Source organism: Daphnia magna, linkage group LG4 (assembly GCF_020631705.1).
Source record: "Daphnia magna isolate NIES linkage group LG4, ASM2063170v1.1, whole genome shotgun sequence".
Taxonomy (NCBI): Eukaryota; Metazoa; Arthropoda; class Branchiopoda; order Diplostraca; family Daphniidae; genus Daphnia; species Daphnia magna.
In genome coordinates this window covers 6,800,449-6,818,462 of record NC_059185.1, presented here as the reverse complement: position 1 = coordinate 6,818,462, position 18,014 = coordinate 6,800,449, and the positions used below count along the sequence as shown (strand labels likewise).

Sequence of the window (18,014 nt, the reverse complement as noted above, 5' to 3'; positions counted from 1 at the left end):
AAGCATGTATTGCTTTCTAAATTTAATTTTTTGTCTCAAAGCTTGAGAGTGAAGCCAAGGCTGCACTATTATGTCTTCCTCATTTAATAATAACTATGTAAAAGCAAAGGATCTTCTAAAAGAACGAAAACCGTCTACAGCCAACCTAAGAAAACAATAGCAACCCACTACAAGGCTCTAATCAACCTACCCCTACAACAGCGATAGAGGTTGCGGTAGGTGCACTCTTCCTCGTCGACCATCAGGAAACCCTTCAGACCCCCCAAGTTCCCCACGTTGTCACAGTTGCAGACGGCGGCGTTGAACGCATCCGAGGGGGACAAGGAACGAAAGGGCGAGTAGGGAAATCATAAATAATCTAGACATACAAATATATGAAACGGATTAAGAAACTATCTTCATGTTCTACTACAGTTTTCCTACTTAATGTAAGCAAAGGCATTGGAAAAATGGCCTTATTTTATAAGTGGGAGGTATGGGACTAATCTAAGTAGCATGGGGGTCTTAGAGCACTCCCCGGGGTGGGAGACTGGGTGGCGCTCGAGGCGTGGTGCTTCTACGAGGGAGGGTGAAACTACTGATTCTAGTGGCATCGGGCTACAGCAATTTCTGGTGAGAGTTTTCGGTTTCCAATCTTTCTGAAAAGAGGGGTTGGCATGAAGGTCTGGAGATTCAGATCTTTCTGTTCGGGTGTTCTATGTCAACCGGGGAAGAGAACTTGAGTTCCTTTAGCGGGATCGGAAAGCGTGGTCTTCTTCCGGTTGTCTTCGAATTCAACACAGGGTTCTTCATTGCAGATTATGGATTTATAGGGTGGTTTAATCCGGATTTACATCAACTAGCTGTGTCTCTTTGCCGGTACCTCTGAATTTCCCATGGTGTGCTGTCATTTCCTTTTGTGATTCGGTATGGCCCCATGAATCGTGGGATGAGTTTTTTTACTGCTGTCTGCCATGGGTGTTGTAAATAGCCTTGTTTAATGATGAATTACTATAATACTGTTTACTGAGAGATGTATTTCACGAGACAAAGGTATCAAACTGTTCTGCTCACTGTCGTTGATTGACATTGCCGTCCGTGACGTGGTTGATCAGGGGTGTAAGAATTATTAAGTAGATATGCTCTACTTAGAATATTGTTAGATTCCCATTACAGTGTTCTTACATCAATGAGTACCTTATCACCTATCCCGAATTTCTGTTTTTGCGTGAACTTGTCGTATTGAAGCCCCCTGTTTTTCCCTATCCTGAGCTACGTTGTCCTTTACGAAGAGGAAGGTTTGAAGTTGAGGAATGCATGGAGTTTCTATAGGCGAACGCTAGTGAACCCAACATTTCTCCCATTTTGGGAATCCCACATACTACCGTGACATTTTCTGCGACCATTTTGTTCTACCTTTCCGTGAGACCGTTGGTTTGAGGTTAATTTAATAAGCCGTATAATTTCCAGCTTCTTACACAAAAGACGAGTTCTGAGGTGAGGTTCGAACCCTGGATTGGTAACGATAGCCCTAGGGAATCCTTGATAAAGAATAATTTTGTCCTTTTTTGGCTTGGCTTATTGTCAAGGCTGACTGATCCAGTAAAGGAATAACTTCTATCCATTTGCAAAATCATCGGTGATTATGAGGACGTGGTTATTTCCCTTGTAAAGAGTGGGGTTGGATGAGTCCCATGAAATCTAGCCAAAGCATGTTGAACCATTTTGATGTTAGATCCAACAAGTTTAAGAAAGCTCAGAGGTTGGACCGTCATTAGAGAGCACAGGGTTCATAAGCTAGGCAATACTCCTTGACGTCGGAAAGCATCATTGACAAGTAATATTTATGCAGCGACTGTAGGACAGTCCTCTCATGGGCTAAATGACCGGAGAGTGGGGAGTCGTGATACTCCTCTTTAGCAGTGACTTCCTTAGGCTAAGAAGTACTATCACTTGTTATTGGGCAAAACTCTACTTTGACGTTGGCTTATTGAGGTGGGACAGCAAACCATCAGATATCGAATATAGATCAATTTCTTTTGCCCAGATTTAGGTGCTTTTATTTTCACTTAGTGTCTTGGCTCCAGAGGTAGTTTCATGCCGCTGCAGACGGGATCTCTTTACTGTTTTCGGAACACGATGTCCTCGGTCTTTTGGGCGGTTTGAAAGAGTTGATTGGGATTTGTGACAGGAAATCCGGCATTGTCATATACTCTGCCGGGGGTGGTACTTCAGTTCGTCAGAGCCTTCTTGGTTTCGTCTTTAAACTTTTGCGCAACTGTAACTGATTATGGTTGCTGACGATGACGAAGATTCTGGTCTTGCTAAAATAGTGGCTGGAAAAGTTTTTCCAGAAAATTACCGCCGCAGCCTCCTTTCAATTGTGGAATATTTCACTACGGCTTTATTAAGGTGTCTACTGGCTGGCGTAAGCGATTGGTTGATCCTTTCCCTCATGCATCTGAGATAGGGACCGCACTCGCCCATAGTCGCTAGTGTTGTAGAGATTTAAAATTTCTTTGTGAAGTCTCGATAAGTGATTATAGGCTCTGATGTCAGGTATTTTCTGAGGAACTCAAAAGCTTCTTCCTCCGTTGAGCCCCACACTAACTCATCATTTGCTTGTGCTATCATTTGGCTTAACATTGGGTGGACAATGGTGAAAAAACACTTGATAAATCAACGGTAATAATGTGCAAGCCCCAGGAATGGCTGCATCTCTTTGAAATATAGGGTTTCCTATAGTTCGCCAGGACATCGATTATGGTTAAGTCGGACGCGATGCCGTTCGCAGAAATAGTATGGCCTTGATATGGCACCGAATTTACCAAGAATTTGCATTTCGAAAGTTTTACCCTGAGGATGGCATTATTTAAGAATTCGAAAACCCTGTTCAAATTGTTTATGTGGTCTTCGTTGGTCTTCGAGAATATTATGATGTCGTCCAGGTAGACCAAACAAGTCTTTCCTATTTACAACTTGCAAGATAACATTCATTAATCTGTGGAAGGTTCCTGGGGCTTTAGGGAGGTCGAATGCAAGACCACCACTTGTACAACTTATTCTCCATGATTAAAGCGGTCTTCTCTTTTGACGTTTCTTCCATGTCTATCTCGCAATACCCGGATGCTAAGTCCAGAGTGGAAAAGCATCGCTGTCCGTGCAGCAAATCTAGCACGTCATCAATTCGGGGTAAGGGGAAAGATTCTTTCTTCGTCAGAACATTCAGTTTCCGATAGTCTATGCACAGTCGAGCGTCTTCGGTCTTCTTGTTTTCTAGAACGTTTTGGGGCAGTCCAAAGAGAATCGATGGACGGATGTTGTTGTCTTGTTCTTCTTCGAGACTTCCTTTTGAGGAAGGAATGCCCTAAAGGGTCTCTGGAAGGGCCCTGTTCTTGTGTATCACTAACGTATTTAATTAACCTTGTGTTGTCCAGGTCACTGGTTTTGAATGCGAACATGATGATTTGCTAGAAGTTTGCGCAAACTGCTCGTGACGTCCTCTGCGACGTCTGGAAGTGAAACCTCAAGACATTCGTGTGGAGAGTTTTAGGCTGGTTGGAGCAGGACGCAACGTGAGTATGCGTCTTAAAGGACACGTGTCCCAGAATAGTGTAGCGACGAAGGTCGATGGTACGGTTGGTCCTGCTGACCAAAAACGATCTGAAATATTTCCTTATCTGACTTCGTTGAGACGAAAGGGTCAAAAGAAGCCCGGGGGGTAGTTGGGAGTCTTTGAAAAGAAAACATGCTGTTTCGAGAGCTTTACGGGACAATTCGCGTTCTTCATCAAGCGTGCAGATGATAAAGGTATTTTTATTCCATTGGCAGCCATCATGATTCGTTAGTTCACGTTTTGGAGTTGATCAGACTCCCTCACTGGATAGGCAGTCTGCTAACGACCGTCGATCATAAACTTATTTTCATAAAGGGCGTCTAACCTAGTACGCATTCTTCCATAATTCCCTGTGAAAGACGATTAACTGTTGCTGGAAGGGTTCACGGGGCCTTTCATTCTCAGCGATAACATTTACTACTATGGTTCGCTGTCAGATCAGGGGCCTGTTGCTGATGTCAAAGATGTCTACGGCTACTTTCTTTGAATATTGCAAGTGTTCTTCCTGCAGTAGAAGCCTGTCAAAAAGCGTACTGTTGATGAGGCTTTTCCTTCCACTGTCTAATAATGCTTTGAATGTGTAATTCTTACTAACATTCTTATTTTTTGAGTGGTGGGGCTTTTGGATACGGATTGATAAATTGTTAAGGTTTACTGGAGTAGAGGCTACGAAACCTAGACGGGCATTGATTCGGGAAGGTTGTCCTGATGTAGTGAACGGGGTTGTGGAAGTGGGGTTGAGAGGAGGATGAGTTATAGCCCAACTGCGGGTCTGATAAAGGGGTGAACCCTTGCAGCGCTGAGATAGGGAGTACGGTAGAGGGTCCGGGCGGTGTTAGTCGCCATCTTCATCTCTATGCCTGCTTCCAAGAGAAAGCAACTCAATTTTGTAAGCCTGGACGAAAGTGCCAGACTACTCTGAAAGCTTTTGCTTGTCGCCATCCCATTGATGGAGAGTATCGGTGTCGCTATCGGTGTTGGATGTAGAGCGTGGTTGTGAAACATGGTTGGCAAGAGAAGTGGTGAGCGGGTTAAAGTGGGGAGCGTAGGTGTTATCTACAGCACGATGAGATGGATTTATCTGACAGATCTTCTCTTTGGGTGAAATCTATAGACTTCCCGGTGCTTAGCTCGAGTTGTTCGGAACTGTGTGGTGCCAGTTTAACAAAATCATGTTTTGGACGTCGACCAATTGTTCTTTGATATTCTCATACGGGGTTGCTCTAAGTGATGGGTTAGGGCGTCGATAGTCGAGGGGAAATAGCTCCCGCTTTCTTACGATCGGGGTAGGATTGGACCCCATGCGAACGTTTAAGAATTCGAATACTTAAAGAGGGGCATCTCTATAGTGGTACACTACATTAATGGCCAGCAATGCGACCCTTACGTGCTCATCGCCTAAATGATTTTGACGGTTGACCTTCAGATGGTATTTAATCTTCGAAGAGGAGTTCCAAGATAACTCTTCCGGGATTTCTTGAAGAATTTCCTGGAGAACTCCTAGATTAAAAGTGAAATATAAATCCTTTTCTGCAGTTTCTCAAAAAAAAATTTTTTTATCGTTTACTATTTAACAAAAGCCAACTGCTTCTATGTCTTTATTACCTTCACAAATTTTCATGGCTATTTTCTGTTACAACAGCAACTACACTTTGCATTTAATCGGTATAAAAATCAAAGTGGTCATTCAAAACACATTTTTCATCATGGTTGTTACACCTTCTTGCTATTCTCTGCTCTATTTGTTGTCGGGCAGCGACGTTCCCTACCAGATTAGATACATTGTCGTTGTCACCACCCTCACCACCCTCAAATTTGGATTTTAATATTACAATACACAGTGAAAAGAAGTAATAAGATGGTAAAAACAAGAACTATTAATTACCGGGATTGCTGTTGCAAATACTGTAGGATTGTCAAATTCCAAAACTTCTGGGTAATACTTCTAGGAGTTCTCAACACTCCATTCTCACCCAAAGGATCACCATCTAATCCATACTAGAATATTTACATCAAAAGTTAAACAGTCTTAGTTAACCCATTGTTGTAGTTCCTTCTTGCAACTCTGGCTTGAACAATGAAATTCTTGTGGAAATGGGCTGCAAGATTTCAAGAAGATGGACGTTTAGGATAAAAACGAAGCCCCGTTCTTGCCGTCCATACGAAATTGTCAAAAAACTAACCCTTCAATAATATCCGCTGATACCTGTTTAAAAGGCTTGCTACTTTTTAAAATTGTGTTTGATTTGCTTTTGTTTTTACCCGTTTTAAATCCTTTTTCATTCTTTGAAAGGTTTTAAAGAAACCTCAGTTACATGTTCCGTTGACACGGTTGGGAAAAATTCGTGACGCTGGGCTACGGGGAATGATACTTTACCAAACAAATGTCTTACCGATCACCATCGACAACAAATACTTCAATTCGCCAAGGAAGATGTTCATTACAACGTTGATTTCAGGAGAAAAATTATCTGGAGTGATGAAAATAACTTTTAATCCGATAGTGACACAGCTCAATACGTTAGGCGCTTACCTAATGCCGACTACGATTTGCATCGTACGACAAGGTGTACAAAAAAAACTCTTAATATTGTTCAAATATTATTATGACCATGTTCCAGAACCCCATCCATGTTGCTGGACCGTTACATAATGTAAAGCCTTAAACCACTTTTTTGCTCACCTGTTATTTCTTCATGCGTGGATGTAATTTTGCAGCCCTTTTTGTTGTTTGTTGACACGTGTATTCAGCTGACCTAAAGCAATCAATTTCCAGTAGAGGGCGGGCATGCAGCTACATGGTCAATACGCCCCTCTACATACTCAGATGTTTTTTTTTTTGCCAAGGTCTTCAATCGATACCTCACGATTGTCTTGCGTTTCTGGAACAGCGTCTTAAAAGAAGAAAGAAATGGATATTAGAAGGTTGTTGTTAGATGGGTTGGAGGCTGAGAATGATAAAGACTGCGTCTGAATTGAGGTCAGCTCGGAACATCTAAGAATGGAGGTTATGGCAACCTATCCTCCACATCTTGAGACAAACCTTTATCTTAGTTAGGGGTCACTCATTCAGACAAAGGGTTTTCTAAAGATTATTTTAATTTGTTTTCATTATTTTGTTTTTTTTTTCCTTTGAACTGATATTTTTTTACGGCATTATAGGTTTTTTATACCTTTTTTACGGCTTCTGTGTCTACTCCCGCGCAATGCTTCTTGAGACAAAGCTTTGTCTCAAGATTTGCTATGTAATATTTTACCGAACCAATTTATGTAAGGTTCTAGTGTTAATTAATAGCCTGGAAAAACAGATATTTTTACATGTAAAAAAAATACCGACAATAATTTGATTTGTGGTATCTAGTATTCATTTGTTGAGAGAATTCTTTGTTTCATAATGGATTTAAAAACAAGATTTTGTTTTGTCCCAGGTTTATAATCCAGTATCCATTTGCTTTTAATTGCTTTTCTACCTTGTTGTTCCAGAGAAAAGGAATGTTTAATTTGAAATGTATATTTAATTCATGTTTTCCCATGTTAGTTTAAGTCTGAAGTATCGATTAATTTCATAGGCCGCCAGGTGGGCCACTTGTCGGTGCAGTAGAGAACAGCTGATGTTGCAATGAAGTATCTTGTCAGACACAGAAAGTAGTCATTATTCATTTTAGGGCTTGTATAGCCATTGACGACTCGTTTTACTCTGTATTGGTGCGAATTCTCACCTTGTGATTTCCTGTTCCTCATTTGAGCCTTTGAGGTAATTTTGTATATATATTTTATGTGCGTGATGGGCTAACATTATTCTCGTGTACATAGATTAGGCCCTAGAATTGATTTGTGTCTATGATTGCCTTATTGACCGGCTCCAAATTGTGGATGCTAGGTGAGAGCTAGTTTTTTTATTTCAATTGAAGTCTGTGTATGTTAATTCTGTCTTAACTTAGGCAATTTGTGCTTTTGCTGTATTCGGTTCCATTGCTTGCATGTGATTGCAAAATTGACAAATAAATCCGTGGGTTGATTAGAAGCAATCGATCGGCCTACTCCCTCCCGCCTCGACTATTTCATTCTCTCGCTAGAGCATTGTGGTAATGGAATAACATCCCAGGTTTTGTTTTCCATGAGTGATTTATACTCCTCTTGAATGGCCTCTTTCCAAAGTTTAGATTCTGGGCAGGACATTGCGTCATTAATGCTGATTGGGATGTATAGTTCCAGGAGAAGAGCACTAACTGGGTTATACGGTGTTGATGGATCATGTTCTAACACCATTGTCTCAAGGACTGCCCTCGTACCTTCTTCTATTTCGGATCCATCTGATGTGTCTTCCTTGTAGTTTACGTAGGGTAGTTGACGTTTTGATCTTCTTGTGGGCTGTTCTTCTAAAGGTTGAGGTATGATTGACATGTCATTAATTACTAGTGCCTGTTACATATCAATCTCAGCATTGATATGTTGTTCCGCATTTGGCTCCCAATTGACTGCCCTAATCACTTCTCCTTCTCGGTTATCGATGTCCGCCCATCTATTCTGATTAAATTAAGTGGATTCAATTTTTTATGTTGTTTTTTTCAATTATTCTTTGTATTTCCATTCTAATATTAGGTACACATAAATCCAGTTAAGTGTATATAGTGTTAAGAGAAAGGTTTTTAGAGGAAATAGCCTAGTAAGTAGGTGTAGAATATGAGGAATATAAGCAAAACTACCTGGGGAATAATAGCCTTGGCCTCTTGCTCAATTGCATTTTCCATTAAGAAATCAAATACTTCATCTCGGGCATTGTTGTTCTGTCAATCTTAAACTTATATAAGCATACTGGGCCCATAACCTGATGAAGTATGACACTATATCTATATATATATATATACAGGCATTGACAAGTATTGCAATAGGTTTCCAGTAGTTATATTTAAGAGAGCAGGGAAAATTACAATGTTACATGAAAAGATATCAGAACACAGAGAGCAGGCGAGCCCGATTACACCCAGTACTTTGACAGTAGGGTCTCCACTCCTCTTAGGCGTAAGTGGGTTTTCCCAACTAGCAGAAGTAGTTGCTGAACCCGATTCATACTTCAACATTATTTGATGTTGTAATTCAATTTAAACAAATTCTGATTCTAGAGCCTATACTATACAAGTGTACTGATTAGCTATCGTGGATATTCTTTTTATTTAAACATTTTTTAGCTAAGGATTTAATTCGGATATTGTGGATTCCACTTTATTACATCAATTATTCCACGGATTTTTTAATGACGTGGATGTAATAAAAAACAATCTTTGTTCTAGGCGCCATGTACTATTAAATCCTTTTAATCGAACAATTAACGCATAATAGAGCAAGGGCGAAGCGCGTACCCCCTTGTTTTACGAACGCACCATATGGTTTTAAGATAGCTTTGCGGCTAGAAGCCATTTTTGTATCGAGATACAAACATGGCCGCAAGCCGCAATTTCTCTCATAAAATAGTAAGGTGCGTAATAATAGAATAAATATTTAAAATAATAGAATAAATATTAATAATAATAAACAATATTTATTTAAAGAAGAAGAAGAAGAAGAAGAAGAAGAAGAAGAAGAAGAAAGAAGAAGAAGAAGAAGAAGAAGAAGAAGAAGAAGAAGAAGAAGAAGAAGAAGAAGAAGAAGAAGAAGAAGAAGAAGAAGAAGAAGAAGAAGAAGAAGAAGAAGAAGAAGAAGAAGAAGAAGAAGAAGAAGAAGAAGAAGAAGAAGAAGAAGAAGAAGAAGAAGAAGAAGAAGAAGAAGAAGAAGAAGAAGAAGAAGAAGAAGAAGAAGAAGAAGAAGAAGAAGAAGAAGAAGAAGAAGAAGAAGAAGAAGAAGAAGAAGAAGAAGAAGAAGAAGAAGAAGAAGAAGAAGAAGAAGAAGAAGAAGAAGAAGAAGAAGAAGAAGAAGAAGAAGAAGAAGAAGAAGAAGAAGAAGAAGAAGAAGAAGAAGAAGAAGAAGAAGAAGAAGAAGAAGAAGAAGAAGAAGAAGAAGAAGAAGAAGAAGAAGAAGAAGAAGAAGAAGAAGAAGAAGAAGAAGAAGAAGAAGAAGAAGAAGAAGAAGAAGAAGAAGAAGAAGAAGAAGAAGAATAAGAAGAAGAAGAAGAAGAAGAAGAAGAAGAAGAAGAAGAAGAAGAAGAAGAAGAAGAAGAAGAAGAAGAAGAAGAAGAAGAAGAAGAAGAAGAAGAAGAAGAAGAAGAAGAAGAAGAAGAAGAAGAAGAAGAAGAAGAAGAAGAAGAAGAAGAAGAAGAAGAAGAAGAAGAAGAAGAAGAAGAAGAAGAAGAAGAAGAAGAAGAAGAAGAAGAAGAAGAAGAAGAAGAAGAAGAAGAAGAAGAAGAAGAAGAAGAAGAAGAAGAAGAAGAAGAAGAAGAAGAAGAAGAAGAAGAAGAAGAAGAAGAAGAAGAAGAAGAAGAAGAAGAAGAAGAAGAAGAAGAAGAAGAAGAAGAAGAAGAAGAAGAAGAAGAAGAATAAGAAGAAGAAGAAGAAGAAGAAGAAGAAGAAGAAGAAGAAGAAGAAGAAGAAGAAGAAGAAGAAGAAGAAGAAGAAGAAGAAGAAGAAGAAGAAGAAGAAGAAGAAGAAGAAGAAGAAGAAGAAGAAGAAGAAGAAGAAGAAGAAGAAGAAGAAGAAGAAGAAGAAGAAGAAGAAGAAGAAGAAGAAGAAGAAGAAGAAGAAGAAGAAGAAGAAGAAGAAGAAGAAGAAGAAGAAGAAGAAGAAGAAGAAGAAGAAGAAGAAGAAGAAGAAGAAGAAGAAGAAGAAGAAGAAGAAGAAGAAGAAGAAGAAGAAGAAGAAGAAGAAGAAGAAGAAGAAGAAGAAGAAGAAGAAGAAGAAGAAGAAGAAGAAGAAGAAGAAGAAGAAGAAGAAGAAGAAGAAGAAGAAGAAGAAGAAGAAGAAGAAGAAGAAGAAGAAGAAGAAGAAGAAGAAGAAGAAGAAGAAGAAGAAGAAGAAGAAGAAGAAGAAGAAGAAGAAGAAGAAGAAGAAGAAGAAGAAGAAGAAGAAGAAGAAGAACCAACTATGAATAGTCTTTTAAGGGCAATAAGGTCAAAAGTTAAGGTTCCACTGAGAATCGATCTCAGATTATCAGAGTCAAAGTCTGATGTGATAACCATTACACCATGGAACCGCTGTTGCACACATATCCGCAAGGGGACTCTTCTTACGCCTTACGACCTTACGGAAGGTGCTTAAGGTGTAAGGCGTAAGCTCTGATCCATCCAATAGGCGAAAATGAGTCATTAAGAAAGTAAGGTGTAAGGCGTGTATATCAAACTGCTTCGGTTTTTACGCCTTAACGACAGTGGATGGCGTCGGATGAACCAACCAGTAAACATGGGCGGACACAATGCGATAAATAGTTAGTTAGTAGCAACTGCTTGAAAGTTGTTGATTTGAATCATCAAATTTTGAATACAAACAGTAATGCATACTGGCACATTGATTTTCATTTCTTCAATGGAGCCCGAAAAGAATTTAGTTTTCCGTGAATTGTTAAAACAGTTTTTTTTTCAAGTTAATTCTGGTTTGCTTCAATAATAAAATCCAAGAATAATCAACTACCAGGACTAACAGTTTTTAACTCCAACCCACACTCACGGCCTCGCTGTTTTACCTCTAAGTTTTAGACGTAACCAAATGCCATCCAGATGCAGTTCCTCAAGGCGTAATCGGTAAGCAAGAGGGCGTAAGGCTTTACAAAAAGGTTCTTGTGAACATAGCTGATAACATAGAAAAGCATTTTATGAGATATTCATACTTAGCATAAAAAAACAGCCAAATACGGGTAAGATGGATTGCGACCCAACATATCAAGTTCATTACCATACTACGCAATGCTGAACGGAGTTTATGTGTAGTAATATGAAGTTTACGTTGCTCGTGTTAGTATGCCATCCTTCGATAGCTCAGTTGGTAGAGCGGTGGACTGTAGAGATAAAAATATATTAGAAATAAATTGTTAGTTATCCATAGGTCGCTGGTTCAACTCCGGCTCGAAGGAAATAGATTGAAAATAGATGTTATTAACAATAAGTGAAATTGAATGTAAGGAATGATTACTTTCACTTAAACATAGCCAATATTACGTCAAAATCTACAATAGAAAATAATCTAAAAAATATGCGTGTCATTACATATGGCTCATTGGTCTAGTGGTATGATTCCTGCTTTGGGTGTAGGAGGCCCCGGGTTCAAATCCCGGATGAGCCCTAAATGTTTAAAGAATTGGTTCTTAAATGAGCTTGCTTTCGGAAATTTGTCGTATTACAATATCGATTACAGCTCGTGAACTCTCTTATCGCACGAGTTGAATTCTTCTCAACTTATTCTAAATTAACTTTCGAGTGTCTGTGTTCGTCATAATATGAAAATTTATTCATTTCAAATTTAGATAATCCTTCTGACATTAGATAAGACGAAGAATTTCAGGTCATACGATAATACCAAACAAAGTTGCTAAGCAATCTACGACATCGATTCTCATTTTCTAATGGTAAACTGGCTATTTCCGGCTGAGGAAACATCTGCTCCCCATAACATATAGGGTAGCGTGGCCGAGCGGTCTAAGGCGCTGGTTTAAGGCACCAGTCTATTCGGAGGCATGGGTTCGAATCCCATCGCTGCCATTCCTTAAATTTTGATTTTACATTTTTCTTGAAAGATTATCTTTTACCCAACACAGGGATGATCATTTTTATATCAACATTCAATGTCTCGAGTTTAACATGGTCGTGTGGCCTAATGGATAAGGCGTCGGACTTCGGATCCGAAGATTGCAGGTTCGAGTCCTGCTACGATCAGTTGTGTTTCAAAGTCTATTTTACCACACCGAAGATACAGCTCTAATGGCAAAACAGAAATACATTTCACAGCAACGAACTATTTCCGACCCATTCCCTGCCTTTACTCCTAGTTGTGTGCGATGCCTCAAGGACGTACCAAGGTATGGGGTAAAGAAGTACATCGGAGAGCGAGAATTACGCATACTTTACCATTCCATGTAAACTTTGCACCTCACGACGATGATTTCTAAACGCAACGACTAAGCACATCCTAATCCTGCTGAAACAAGAACAGGTAGGTCTTAAGTATTTTCTGTGATCTCGGTTGGCTATAGTAACTTTAGAGAAACAGCCAAAATATCACTTGTAAATCCACCAGATTAAAGAAATGATTGTGGGCCCATCCGGGAATTGAACCCGGGATCACTCACACCCGAAGCAAGTATCATACTACTAGACCAATGAGCCAATTACGTTTCATATAAAACATCAAAGGCTTTAAAAAATCTTAGTCGTTACTTATTGCCAACTATGAATAGTCTTTTAAGGGCAATAAGGTCAAAAGTTAAGGTTCCACTGAGAATCGAACTCAGATTATCAGAGTCAAAGTCTGATGTGATAACCATTACACCATGGAACCGCTGTTGCACACATATCCGCAAGGGGACTCTTCTTACGCCTTACGACCTTACGGAAGGTGCTTAAGGTGTAAGGCGTAAGCTCTGATCCATCCAATAGGCGAAAATGAGTCATTAAGAAAGTAAGGTGTAAGGCGTGTATATCAAACTGCTTCGGTTTTTACGCCTTAACGACAGTGGATGGCGTCGGATGAACCAACCAGTAAACATGGGCGGACACAATGCGATAAATAGTTAGTTAGTAGCAACTGCTTGAAAGTTGTTGATTTGAATCATCAAATTTTGAATACAAACAGTAATGCATACTGGCACATTGATTTTCATTTCTTCAATGGAGCCCGAAAAGAATTTAGTTTTCCGTGAATTGTTAAAACAGTTTTTTTTTCAAGTTAATTCTGGTTTGCTTCAATAATAAAATCCAAGAATAATCAACTACCAGGACTAACAGTTTTTAACTCCAACCCACACTCACGGCCTCGCTGTTTTACCTCTAAGTTTTAGACGTAACCAAATGCCATCCAGATGCAGTTCCTCAAGGCGTAATCGGTAAGCAAGAGGGCGTAAGGCTTTACAAAAAGGTTCTTGTGAACATAGCTGATAACATAGAAAAGCATTTTATGAGATATTCATACTTAGCATAAAAAAAACAGCCAAATACGGGTAAGATGGATTGCGACCCAACATATCAAGTTCATTACCATACTACGCAATGCTGAACGGAGTTTATGTGTAGTAATATGAAGTTTACGTTGCTCGTGTTAGTATGCCATCCTTCGATAGCTCAGTTGGTAGAGCGGTGGACTGTAGAGATAAAAATATATTAGAAATAAATTGTTAGTTATCCATAGGTCGCTGGTTCAACTCCGGCTCGAAGGAAATAGATTGAAAATAGATGTTATTAACAATAAGTGAAATTGAATGTAAGGAATGATTACTTTCACTTAAACATAGCCAATATTACGTCAAAATCTACAATAGAAAATAATCTAAAAAATATGCGTGTCATTACATATGGCTCATTGGTCTAGTGGTATGATTCCTGCTTTGGGTGTAGGAGGCCCCGGGTTCAAATCCCGGATGAGCCCTAAATGTTTAAAGAATTGGTTCTTAAATGAGCTTGCTTTCGGAAATTTGTCGTATTACAATATCGATTACAGCTCGTGAACTCTCTTATCGCACGAGTTGAATTCTTCTCAACTTATTCTAAATTAACTTTCGAGTGTCTGTGTTCGTCATAATATGAAAATTTATTCATTTCAAATTTAGATAATCCTTCTGACATTAGATAAGACGAAGAATTTCAGGTCATACGATAATACCAAACAAAGTTGCTAAGCAATCTACGACATCGATTCTCATTTTCTAATGGTAAACTGGCTATTTCCGGCTGAGGAAACATCTGCTCCCCATAACATATAGGGTAGCGTGGCCGAGCGGTCTAAGGCGCTGGTTTAAGGCACCAGTCTATTCGGAGGCATGGGTTCGAATCCCATCGCTGCCATTCCTTAAATTTTGATTTTACATTTTTCTTGAAAGATTATCTTTTACCCAACACAGGGATGATCATTTTTATATCAACATTCAATGTCTCGAGTTTAACATGGTCGTGTGGCCTAATGGATAAGGCGTCGGACTTCGGATCCGAAGATTGCAGGTTCGAGTCCTGCTACGATCAGTTGTGTTTCAAAGTCTATTTTACCACACCGAAGATACAGCTCTAATGGCAAAACAGAAATACATTTCACAGCAACGAACTATTTCCGACCCATTCCCTGCCTTTACTCCTAGTTGTGTGCGATGCCTCAAGGACGTACCAAGGTATGGGGTAAAGAAGTACATCGGAGAGCGAGAATTACGCATACTTTACCATTCCATGTAAACTTTGCACCTCACGACGATGATTTCTAAACGCAACGACTAAGCACATCCTAATCCTGCTGAAACAAGAACAGGTAGGTCTTAAGTATTTTCTGTGATCTCGGTTGGCTATAGTAACTTTAGAGAAACAGCCAAAATATCACTTGTAAATCCACCAGATTAAAGAAATGATTGTGGGCCCATCCGGGAATTGAACCCGGGATCACTCACACCCGAAGCAAGTATCATACTACTAGACCAATGAGCCAATTACGTTTCATATAAAACATCAAAGGCTTTAAAAATCTTAGTCGTTACTTATTGCCAACTATGAATAGTCTTTTAAGGGCAATAAGGTCAAAAGTTAAGGTTCCACTGAGAATCGAACTCAGATTATCAGAGTCAAAGTCTGATGTGATAACCATTACACCATGGAACCGCTGTTGCACACATATCCGCAAGGGGACTCTTCTTACGCCTTACGACCTTACGGAAGGTGCTTAAGGTGTAAGGCGTAAGCTCTGATCCATCCAATAGGCGAAAATGAGTCATTAAGAAAGTAAGGTGTAAGGCGTGTATATCAAACTGCTTCGGTTTTTACGCCTTAACGACAGTGGATGGCGTCGGATGAACCAACCAGTAAACATGGGCGGACACAATGCGATAAATAGTTAGTTAGTAGCAACTGCTTGAAAGTTGTTGATTTGAATCATCAAATTTTGAATACAAACAGTAATGCATACTGGCACATTGATTTTCATTTCTTCAATGGAGCCCGAAAAGAATTTAGTTTTCCGTGAATTGTTAAAACAGTTTTTTTTTCAAGTTAATTCTGGTTTGCTTCAATAATAAAATCCAAGAATAATCAACTACCAGGACTAACAGTTTTTAACTCCAACCCACACTCACGGCCTCGCTGTTTTACCTCTAAGTTTTAGACGTAACCAAATGCCATCCAGATGCAGTTCCTCAAGGCGTAATCGGTAAGCAAGAGGGCGTAAGGCTTTACAAAAAGGTTCTTGTGAACATAGCTGATAACATAGAAAAGCATTTTATGAGATATTCATACTTAGCATAAAAAAAACAGCCAAATACGGGTAAGATGGATTGCGACCCAACATATCAAGTTCATTACCATACTACGCAATGCTGAACGGAGTTTATGTGTAGTAATATGAAGTTTACGTTGCTCGTGTTAGTATGCCATCCTTCGATAGCTCAGTTGGTAGAGCGGTGGACTGTAGAGATAAAAATATATTAGAAATAAATTGTTAGTTATCCATAGGTCGCTGGTTCAACTCCGGCTCGAAGGAAATAGATTGAAAATAGATGTTATTAACAATAAGTGAAATTGAATGTAAGGAATGATTACTTTCACTTAAACATAGCCAATATTACGTCAAAATCTACAATAGAAAATAATCTAAAAAATATGCGTGTCATTACATATGGCTCATTGGTCTAGTGGTATGATTCCTGCTTTGGGTGTAGGAGGCCCCGGGTTCAAATCCCGGATGAGCCCTAAATGTTTAAAGAATTGGTTCTTAAATGAGCTTGCTTTCGGAAATTTGTCGTATTACAATATCGATTACAGCTCGTGAACTCTCTTATCGCACGAGTTGAATTCTTCTCAACTTATTCTAAATTAACTTTCGAGTGTCTGTGTTCGTCATAATATGAAAATTTATTCATTTCAAATTTAGATAATCCTTCTGACATTAGATAAGACGAAGAATTTCAGGTCATACGATAATACCAAACAAAGTTGCTAAGCAATCTACGACATCGATTCTCATTTTCTAATGGTAAACTGGCTATTTCCGGCTGAGGAAACATCTGCTCCCCATAACATATAGGGTAGCGTGGCCGAGCGGTCTAAGGCGCTGGTTTAAGGCACCAGTCTATTCGGAGGCATGGGTTCGAATCCCATCGCTGCCATTCCTTAAATTTTGATTTTACATTTTTCTTGAAAGATTATCTTTTACCCAACACAGGGATGATCATTTTTATATCAACATTCAATGTCTCGAGTTTAACATGGTCGTGTGGCCTAATGGATAAGGCGTCGGACTTCGGATCCGAAGATTGCAGGTTCGAGTCCTGCTACGATCAGTTGTGTTTCAAAGTCTATTTTACCACACCGAAGATACAGCTCTAATGGCAAAACAGAAATACATTTCACAGCAACGAACTATTTCCGACCCATTCCCTGCCTTTACTCCTAGTTGTGTGCGATGCCTCAAGGACGTACCAAGGTATGGGGTAAAGAAGTACATCGGAGAGCGAGAATTACGCATACTTTACCATTCCATGTAAACTTTGCACCTCACGACGATGATTTCTAAACGCAACGACTAAGCACATCCTAATCCTGCTGAAACAAGAACAGGTAGGTCTTAAGTATTTTCTGTGATCTCGGTTGGCTATAGTAACTTTAGAGAAACAGCCAAAATATCACTTGTAAATCCACCAGATTAAAGAAATGATTGTGGGCCCATCCGGGAATTGAACCCGGGATCACTCACACCCGAAGCAAGTATCATACTACTAGACCAATGAGCCAATTACGTTTCATATAAAACATCAAAGGCTTTAAAAAATCTTAGTCGTTACTTATTGCCAACTATGAATAGTCTTTTAAGGGCAATAAGGTCAAAAGTTAAGGTTCCACTGAGAATCGAACTCAGATTATCAGAGTCAAAGTCTGATGTGATAACCATTACACCATGGAACCGCTGTTGCACACATATCCGCAAGGGGGACTCTTCTTACGCCTTACGACCTTACGGAAGGTGCTTAAGGTGTAAGGCGTAAGCTCTGATCCATCCAATAGGCGAAAATGAGTCATTAAGAAAGTAAGGTGTAAGGCGTGTATATCAAACTGCTTCGGTTTTTACGCCTTAACGACAGTGGATGGCGTCGGATGAACCAACCAGTAAACATGGGCGGACACAATGCGATAAATAGTTAGTTAGTAGCAACTGCTTGAAAGTTGTTGATTTGAATCATCAAATTTTGAATACAAACAGTAATGCATACTGGCACATTGATTTTCATTTCTTCAATGGAGCCCGAAAAGAATTTAGTTTTCCGTGAATTGTTAAAACAGTTTTTTTTTCAAGTTAATTCTGGTTTGCTTCAATAATAA

At 39.3% G+C, this 18,014-nt stretch overlaps 1 long non-coding RNA gene, 13 other non-coding genes and 1 pseudogene across 15 annotated transcripts; 11 read left to right on the top strand and 4 right to left on the bottom strand.

Annotated features, from left to right (window-relative positions):
• LOC123471336 overlaps window positions 1-868 on the top strand; it is a 5,930-nt pseudogene extending 5,062 nt beyond the window's left edge.
• A 6,321-nt stretch (window positions 869-7,189) lies between these two features.
• Window positions 7,190-8,150, top strand: LOC116920704. Of its 2 annotated transcripts, none has more exons than XR_006645566.1 (4): window positions 7,190-7,349; window positions 7,409-7,475; window positions 7,537-7,680; window positions 7,754-8,150. It is a non-coding gene; the product is annotated as an uncharacterized LOC116920704 (long non-coding RNA). The 2 variants fall into 2 exon arrangements; XR_006645567.1 differs by having other exon boundaries at window positions 7,191-7,349; window positions 7,759-8,150.
• Window positions 8,151-10,645: 2,495 nt separating this feature from the next.
• Window positions 10,646-10,717, bottom strand: Trnaq-uug. Its single transcript has one exon. It is a non-coding gene; the product is annotated as a tRNA-Gln (tRNA).
• Window positions 10,718-11,484: 767 nt separating this feature from the next.
• Trnay-gua lies at window positions 11,485-11,590 on the top strand. The gene is made up of 2 exons: window positions 11,485-11,521; window positions 11,555-11,590. It is a non-coding gene; the product is annotated as a tRNA-Tyr (tRNA).
• A 137-nt stretch (window positions 11,591-11,727) lies between these two features.
• On the top strand, window positions 11,728-11,799 carry Trnap-ugg. The gene has a single exon. It is a non-coding gene; the product is annotated as a tRNA-Pro (tRNA).
• Window positions 11,800-12,316: 517 nt separating this feature from the next.
• Trnar-ucg lies at window positions 12,317-12,389 on the top strand. Its single transcript has one exon. It is a non-coding gene; the product is annotated as a tRNA-Arg (tRNA).
• Window positions 12,390-12,939: 550 nt separating this feature from the next.
• Window positions 12,940-13,011, bottom strand: Trnaq-uug. Its single transcript has one exon. It is a non-coding gene; the product is annotated as a tRNA-Gln (tRNA).
• Window positions 13,012-13,779: 768 nt separating this feature from the next.
• Window positions 13,780-13,885, top strand: Trnay-gua. The gene is made up of 2 exons: window positions 13,780-13,816; window positions 13,850-13,885. It is a non-coding gene; the product is annotated as a tRNA-Tyr (tRNA).
• A 137-nt stretch (window positions 13,886-14,022) lies between these two features.
• Trnap-ugg lies at window positions 14,023-14,094 on the top strand. The gene has a single exon. It is a non-coding gene; the product is annotated as a tRNA-Pro (tRNA).
• Window positions 14,095-14,611: 517 nt separating this feature from the next.
• On the top strand, window positions 14,612-14,684 carry Trnar-ucg. Its single transcript has one exon. It is a non-coding gene; the product is annotated as a tRNA-Arg (tRNA).
• Window positions 14,685-15,233: 549 nt separating this feature from the next.
• Window positions 15,234-15,305, bottom strand: Trnaq-uug. Its single transcript has one exon. It is a non-coding gene; the product is annotated as a tRNA-Gln (tRNA).
• Window positions 15,306-16,073: 768 nt separating this feature from the next.
• On the top strand, window positions 16,074-16,179 carry Trnay-gua. The gene is made up of 2 exons: window positions 16,074-16,110; window positions 16,144-16,179. It is a non-coding gene; the product is annotated as a tRNA-Tyr (tRNA).
• Window positions 16,180-16,316: 137 nt separating this feature from the next.
• Window positions 16,317-16,388, top strand: Trnap-ugg. The gene has a single exon. It is a non-coding gene; the product is annotated as a tRNA-Pro (tRNA).
• Window positions 16,389-16,905: 517 nt separating this feature from the next.
• Window positions 16,906-16,978, top strand: Trnar-ucg. The gene has a single exon. It is a non-coding gene; the product is annotated as a tRNA-Arg (tRNA).
• A 550-nt stretch (window positions 16,979-17,528) lies between these two features.
• Trnaq-uug lies at window positions 17,529-17,600 on the bottom strand. The gene has a single exon. It is a non-coding gene; the product is annotated as a tRNA-Gln (tRNA).
• Window positions 17,601-18,014: the final 414 nt, after the last annotated feature.